The sequence below is a fragment of the Silene latifolia genome, chromosome Y, assembly GCF_048544455.1.
Source record: "Silene latifolia isolate original U9 population chromosome Y, ASM4854445v1, whole genome shotgun sequence".
In the NCBI taxonomy this organism is placed as follows: Eukaryota; Viridiplantae; Streptophyta; class Magnoliopsida; order Caryophyllales; family Caryophyllaceae; genus Silene; species Silene latifolia.
Window position 1 is genome coordinate 309,276,113 of NC_133538.1, and position 6,923 is coordinate 309,283,035.

At 38.2% G+C, this 6,923-nt stretch overlaps 1 non-coding gene across 1 annotated transcript; it reads left to right on the forward strand.

Moving 5' to 3' along the window:
* Window positions 1–6,358: 6,358 nt before the first annotated feature.
* On the forward strand, window positions 6,359–6,465 carry LOC141635583 (small nucleolar RNA R71). Its single transcript, XR_012540259.1, has one exon. It is a non-coding gene; the product is annotated as a small nucleolar RNA R71 (small nucleolar RNA).
* Window positions 6,466–6,923: the final 458 nt, after the last annotated feature.

A 6,923-nucleotide genomic window follows, 5' to 3' on the forward strand; every position in this document is an offset into this window, starting at 1 on the left:
GTACATATTAGGAAGCTCTTTAATCGAACACCTAATACCGCCCGCCTCGATAGCGGCCTCTACTAATGATTAAGGAAATTGTTCATATTTGATATGTCGTTGATGTAATCCATGCAATGCAACAAACACAAATTAATCCTAGCATGTGAAATTAGACTATGTTGGTTAACAAACAATTTAGCACTCAATTTGGTCGAAGTTGATGTTAGATTAATTACATGTGAAAGGCAAGTAAATAAATCATACATAATAAATAAAATTACAATAATTACAAGGATTATTTGACTTACGTCAAAAGAACATTCGAAAACGGGGTTTCAAAGAAGAAAATAAAAAAGAAAACAAAATTAGAATTGAAAATATGAAAATACGGCATATTAGAGGTGATAATACGATTAATAGTTGATTTAAACTGTAATTAAGAGCTACATCAAAGCGAGAAAGAGTTCAGAGACAAAAACTAACCCAAAACAGGCGCAGCATCTGCTGCGTCCTCTGGAAGAGGCCTGCGTCTGTTCTTGAGCTGGGCTCTGACTGTGAAGTTAGAACCGCAACAATGTTATCGTTCGTTGGTAGATTTAAGGTCGATTATTAATACTAGACTCAAGTGGAAGTGATTTAACAGGTTACAAGCATACTAATTTCGTCACAAGTCAGACTAAAGACTAAGTTTAAATAAATTATTACGGCGATTTATGTAATTATAATCATACGATATCGGATTTACAAAGGTCGAAACTTTAAACTCGAAAACAGAATTAAATTTGATGAACTGAAATCAAATAAAGACAAATATGTACAAAAGACAAACTCTAAAGACTCGATATGGGAAAATCGAACTCTTAAAATTCGGGTTTGAATAAGATGACGAAACCCCGTAAATATTGAATTATAAGGGATTTGGGTCAAATTAAGCGTTATAATTAAAAAAAGGATTATTAAAACATGATTTGTATACTGACAAGACAAAGAAAACAAAGAAATAATAAAGAAATAAGAAAAATTGGAAATTGCAGAAGGTCGAGGAAGAAGAAGAAGAGAGAGCAACGATGACCACTAGAAGAGCGCGGCAAGTCTGCGACCCTTCAAGAAAGCTGCTGCTGCTGCGTTTATTCTCGACGTCTGACCTCTGCTGTTTTGTAAAAAACGGTTTTAAAAGGTGGATTTTAAATCGGTTTTCGAAGGTGCTCTTGATATAAATTTACATTAATTGATACAAAATAAAGTACAATAATAAAATGGGATTTACACCCTCAGACTTACATGTTAGCGTCGCGAGATTTAACTAAAATGGTTTTTTAGTGGTAACTCGACTCGATCTATGCAAATATGAAGGTGCCCTTGAAAAAGGAATTTTAAAGATTGATTAATTGATTGTGTAGTGGTCAAGTTGGTCGGTCATGCAAACGTGACTGGTACTCAGAATGATCTTAGCTTACGTGGTCGATTGATCAAGTACGTAGGCGTCGAAAAGCAATAGTGTGGTCTCAGAATGTAAAGGGAGAATAGAAGGACGGACACTCGCGTGAAAATATGTGAGGCGAAGGCCTCTATTTATACTAATCACGTGGGGTAGGGTTTAGGAAAGGGATATGGAAGGAAAGATCCGGAAAATACCGACTTAGGTTGAAACACGGAAACTTGGACAAAAATAAAGCCTTGAGAAAAGGCGCAGCACGTGTTGCGACCCTTGGAAGAGGCGCAGCACATACTGCGTCCTTTCTCGGGTAGTATTCTTCTGCGCAAGAAAACGCATTAGATAGTCTGTTGTATTTTAGGCATAACTTTCTCTACAAGACTCGGATTAAGGTGATTTTGGTGGATTTGGAAAGCTAAGAGAAAGATCTAGAACTTTATACTCCCTCCCATCCACTCTTGTCTTCCTCTTTAAGGTGGGCACGGAGATTAAGGGTGGGGAGTATAATATTGATAAAGATATGAGTGGGGTTTGGTAATTGGAGAGATGTATGAATAATTAGGATTAAATATTAATAAAGGAGATGGGTGATGTTGGTTATTGGAGAGAGGTATAAATAATTAGAATTAAATATTAATAAAGGATATGGTGGGGTTTTAATGAGTGGAGAGATGTATGAGTATAATATTAATAAAAACTTTCTCAAAAAGGAAAGGAGAAGAAAACCTGAATAATCCGTTTTAGGAAATAGGGAAGAAAAGAGTGGATGGGAGGGAGTATGAAATAGTCCAGACCCAAAAAAGTCATAATCACCTCGTAAAACGGGCCTAAATGTCGAGTTGTCATTTTAGCTAAATGAAATGCACATTTTGTAATGTAAACTTTAAGTTTAGCCCAAAGAAATGACATGGGACTAAAAATGAGATATAATCAGAACATTTTATGACATCCTAACCTTAGGTAGACAAGCACATTGCTTTTTGACTCGGGATTTGACGGTTTTAGGAAATGAAGACGGTTTTTGACCCGGACTCCAAATGTACTCTAATTACTGCCAAAACGACCGTAATGACACCTAGATGATAACCAAGGGATATACACAAGTGTACTAGTTACCTTTTATTAACCGATTTATAAAACATCATAAAATCGCGACATATGCTAAACATGCTGTCCAATGATCACTGGGTGTTTGGCGGGAGGTGCAAAAACGAGGTGTCTACAGTAAAGGGTGACGATATGTATTGGGAAGCTCTTTAATCGAACACCCAATTCCGCCCGCGTTAGCGGCCTCTACTGATCGATCGTGGTTGTTTAAGTGCAAAAGATGATAAAATGGTTTAAATGTATGAATGTGAATCCAAAAGCTTAACATAACATGTGAGAATTTGCTAAGTCGGTTTGTTTATCCAAATATCAAGAAAATGATGTCGAGTTGGATTTAGGGTTGATTTGCATGTGAAAACAAGAATTAAACATCCATTTACCAAATTCGGATTATGATGCTTAACACGATCCATTTATTGTTAAAATGAAAGAATAAAAGGATGAATAAGAAAATGCTAAAATATTTAAAAGAGTGTTAACTCGACAATCTGATCCATGTATATTCGGGTTAACCGTAATCGGGATCATCCTAGACAAGTGCCTAATATGAAACAGAACAGTGCCAGGCACCCCAATTAGGGCGCGAGCCAATAGGCGAGAGAACAAGGCCTGCCCAGGTTTTAAAATATAAAAACAGACGGCCTCTTGGGCACGAGTCAGACGACGATCCAAGGGGCGTCTCCTGGCTGTTAAAAAGGTTGCTTAAAACCGTATTTGTGATTAAATGATTTGCATGACTCGGAATAATTACTATTATCTTAGTAATATTCATTGTCAGATTTGCAAGTATGAAAAGCATAGTTTACAAATAAAAATGTAAAATGTGTGTGCGTAACCGTTTTATCACCGTGCTCGAATTAAATCGACGTGGTATTTATTTTAACCAAGGACGACATATGATATGGTCAAGATAAGGATAAAAATAAAATGAAAGAAAAGTGAAAGAAAAATGTTTGGTTTGCTCTAATTATGTTTAGTTCATTTATTTGTAATTAGCCAATATTTATCATCGTACACGGATTAAACCGACATGGTATAAAGAACCAAGGATGATTATGAATTATGACTAATATGTTTGCAAGTGTGAATAAGTAAGGAAAAATATTAAGTAAAAGAAAAGGGTGTTAAAATACCCATTAATTTGTAATTAACCAATAATATCATCGAGTCACGGAATAAACCGTCATGGTATAAGGAACCAATGATGATTTTGTAATGGTCAAAATATTTATCATAAAAATGAATTAATATAGTAAAAACCGTGAAAGGAAAGAAAGAAAAATGTTGCGGAAAGATGAACACAAACACGGCTGGATTAAGGCCTGAGAGGGCATAGAGGCACGAGCTTCCCTGCTACGCAAGTAGCCCCTGTCTCAGGCCAAAATCTGGTTTTGGCTTATTTCTCCTATTTTTGGATCGTGTTATGCATTGTTCATGCTAATAAACTCATAAAAACAGCAAAGACATGAAATAAGTGAGTTGTTTACACCCTCAAACTTACGTGTATTGATGTTTGCGAGGTAGACGACTTTAGAGACGGTTTTCTCGTTGTGACTACTCGCGATCAAAGAAGTTTAAAAGAATGTCTTAAAAAAGGATTTTGTTTTGAAAATGAGTTGAAAATATGTTGTTGAAAAACATGTTGATTAATGTTAAATTGGTCGAATGGGTCATTCGAATGCACGGCAACGGTACCAAAAAAAATGCGTAAGGCTTGTGTTTTCGATCGATAGGTCGAAAATACGTGTCGATTTTTTGACTTAGGAAGTCGAGTCTAGAAGTTTAAGGGAGAGGTGAGGAGGCGGACGCTCGCGTGAAGATTGTGGTGTGTGATGGTGGGTATTTATAGAGAAATGTGGGATGGTAGGTCGGTTGAGTTTGCTTAGAGGCTAAGCAGGAAGCCTAAAGAGGCGCGAGCTCCCCTACTATGCAATGGGGTAGCCTGTCCTTTTCAATTTGGAGGTGGCCTTTCCCCTATCTATTGTTTGGTTGGTTTGATTTATGGTAATCAAATAAGATATCGTGTAACAATATGGGCATCTAATAAGATGATTTTTGGGTGTTATTTGGGGTAGGTATTTTGTGCTTGACTCGGGTTTGATCCGTGTTGAGTCGGGATTTGAATTTTGAGTCGGTTTTTGGCCCGATGTCGGTTTTGACTCTAATTAGTGTCATTTTAATGCAAATGATGTGATAAAACCATTAATGGCATTATTATTGACATTTGAAACTCGGGTTGACTCTGATTGACTCGAGTTGCGGGTTTCTAAGTCAGTTTTGGGTCCGAAGACGGTTTTAACTCTAAATAGTGTTGGTTAAATGCAAATGAAGTTAGAAAACCATTTTTGAAATCATTTTTCATATCCGAGTAATGCATTAAACCGTATCATGTATAGCCAATCCACGCACGTATATCAAAAACACGTTATAGTCTGATCATCATCAGGTGGTTTTTGGAAGGTGCGGATACTAGGTATCTACAGAATAACACTTAAACTTTCCCCTAAATCACATAAATCTCTAGATATTGGAACACCGCCGACTACACAAGGTATGGAGAAGATCCTCGCATCACCAAGCTTATGTGGCATTTTGTTTAAAAGAAGTTCACTGCACTCTTCTTCCATATCCATTATTTGTTGGTCACCCAAGGTCCTCTTCTTAGTCAAGATATCTTTTAAAAACTTGGTGTAGGCTGGCATGTTCAATATTACTTTCGTAAAGGGTAGAGTCACTTCAAGTTTTTCCAACATTTCACTAAATTTTGTGTACTTGAAGTTTTCTCTAGACTTTAAAGCTCTAGTGGGATAGGGAATGTTAGTGAGAAGTTGAGAGTTAGAGGATACCTTTGGAGAAGTGGGCTTGCTTGTTACCTTAGTAGAAGGTCAGAGAAGGACTTCTTCTCTAGCTTCTTCATCCACCTCCTTTTCATAAGAGAGGTCTTCAACCAACCATCCTCATTACTCTCTAGAGGTGCTTTCCCCTTAGATGTTCCCTCAATTGTAGATGCTACACTTGATACCTTTTCCTTCTTAGACTCACTTATCCTAACCGAAGGAGTCATTGGTGGGATTTTCCCACCACCATTCATAGCCAACCGCTTCCTTTTCAGATCCGCATCAACTTCAATTTCAAGATCTTTATAAGGGTCTTCAAGCTCAGCCCTACTCCTCAAAATTACCACATGAGCTTGATGGTTTGTCTAGGTATCCTTTGAGCTTTGGCCTTGGGCAAGGAAACCACCCGACGGTCTTTGAGGGTTGGCTAATGCTTGGGATGCCATTCAAGCCTTCATGTCCTTTATCTCTCGTTGGTTAGCATTCTTCAAGTTATTCATTTCTTGGTGGTGTGTTATTTGCATATTCTTCACCACTTACATCAATTCACTAAGTTGAGATTCCATAGTTGACTCTTGAAATGGTTGGTTAGCCAAAGGTAGAGGGAACCCATAGTCGAATCGGACGTTAGAACCTTGATTGTTGTTGTTGTGGCTCCCTTGAAAATTTCCTCTAGGCCCTTGGTTGTTATAATTTGAGCTTTGCCCTTGCTCTTGAAAACCTTGACATTTTCTCAAATTTCTTGGTTAAAAGATCTAGTTTGGCATTTGTTTCGGCATTAGAACTTGAGAATTTCTCTTGATGGTACCAGCTACTTCTCCTCAAAAAATTCCCTCTTGACCCATAATTAGCTTCCGAGTCAACCACCTTCTTGATGAGGGTCGAACCCACTTCATCTCCTAGATGATCGAACCCTACACCCACGGAGGCATTCACCATCTCTTTAGTCCTGGGTAGCAATGTTTGAAAGAACGTTTGGGTGATGTACCAAGCCGGAATCCCGTGATGCGGACAACGTGCAAGGAGGTCTTAAAACCTATCCCAAGCTTCTCCTAGAGACTCTCCATCTTCTCGTTGAAAAGTGGTTATCTCGTTCCGGAGCATAGCGGTCTTGGTGGATGGGTAGTATTTCGCTAGGAAAGCTTTGGCTAAGGCGTCCCATTTTGTGAATGTGTTTGGTGCATGAACGTTTAGCCAACAATCCGCTTTGTCCCTTGGAGAAAATGGAAACATCAATCACAAAGTATCTTCGGACACTCCATTGCACTTCACATTGCAACCTTGCTCTTAAACTTTTTAAGGTGGGCATGTGCATCCTTATCAATGTGCCCACCAAAGCTATCCTTCTCAATTAGACCGACTTGAGCGGGATGGATCTCAAAGTTGTTTGGGGCTAAGGTGCCGAAATTGATTGGAGCGGAAGTGTCATCGTGATTTGGTTGGTTATGGTCACGTAAAGCCGCTATTCTAGGACTTATAAGAGGTGTATTTGGTGGTGTTTGAGGTGGTGTACTTGGGATTTGGAGATTGTGGAAAGGATTTTCTATGAATGGATCAATGGT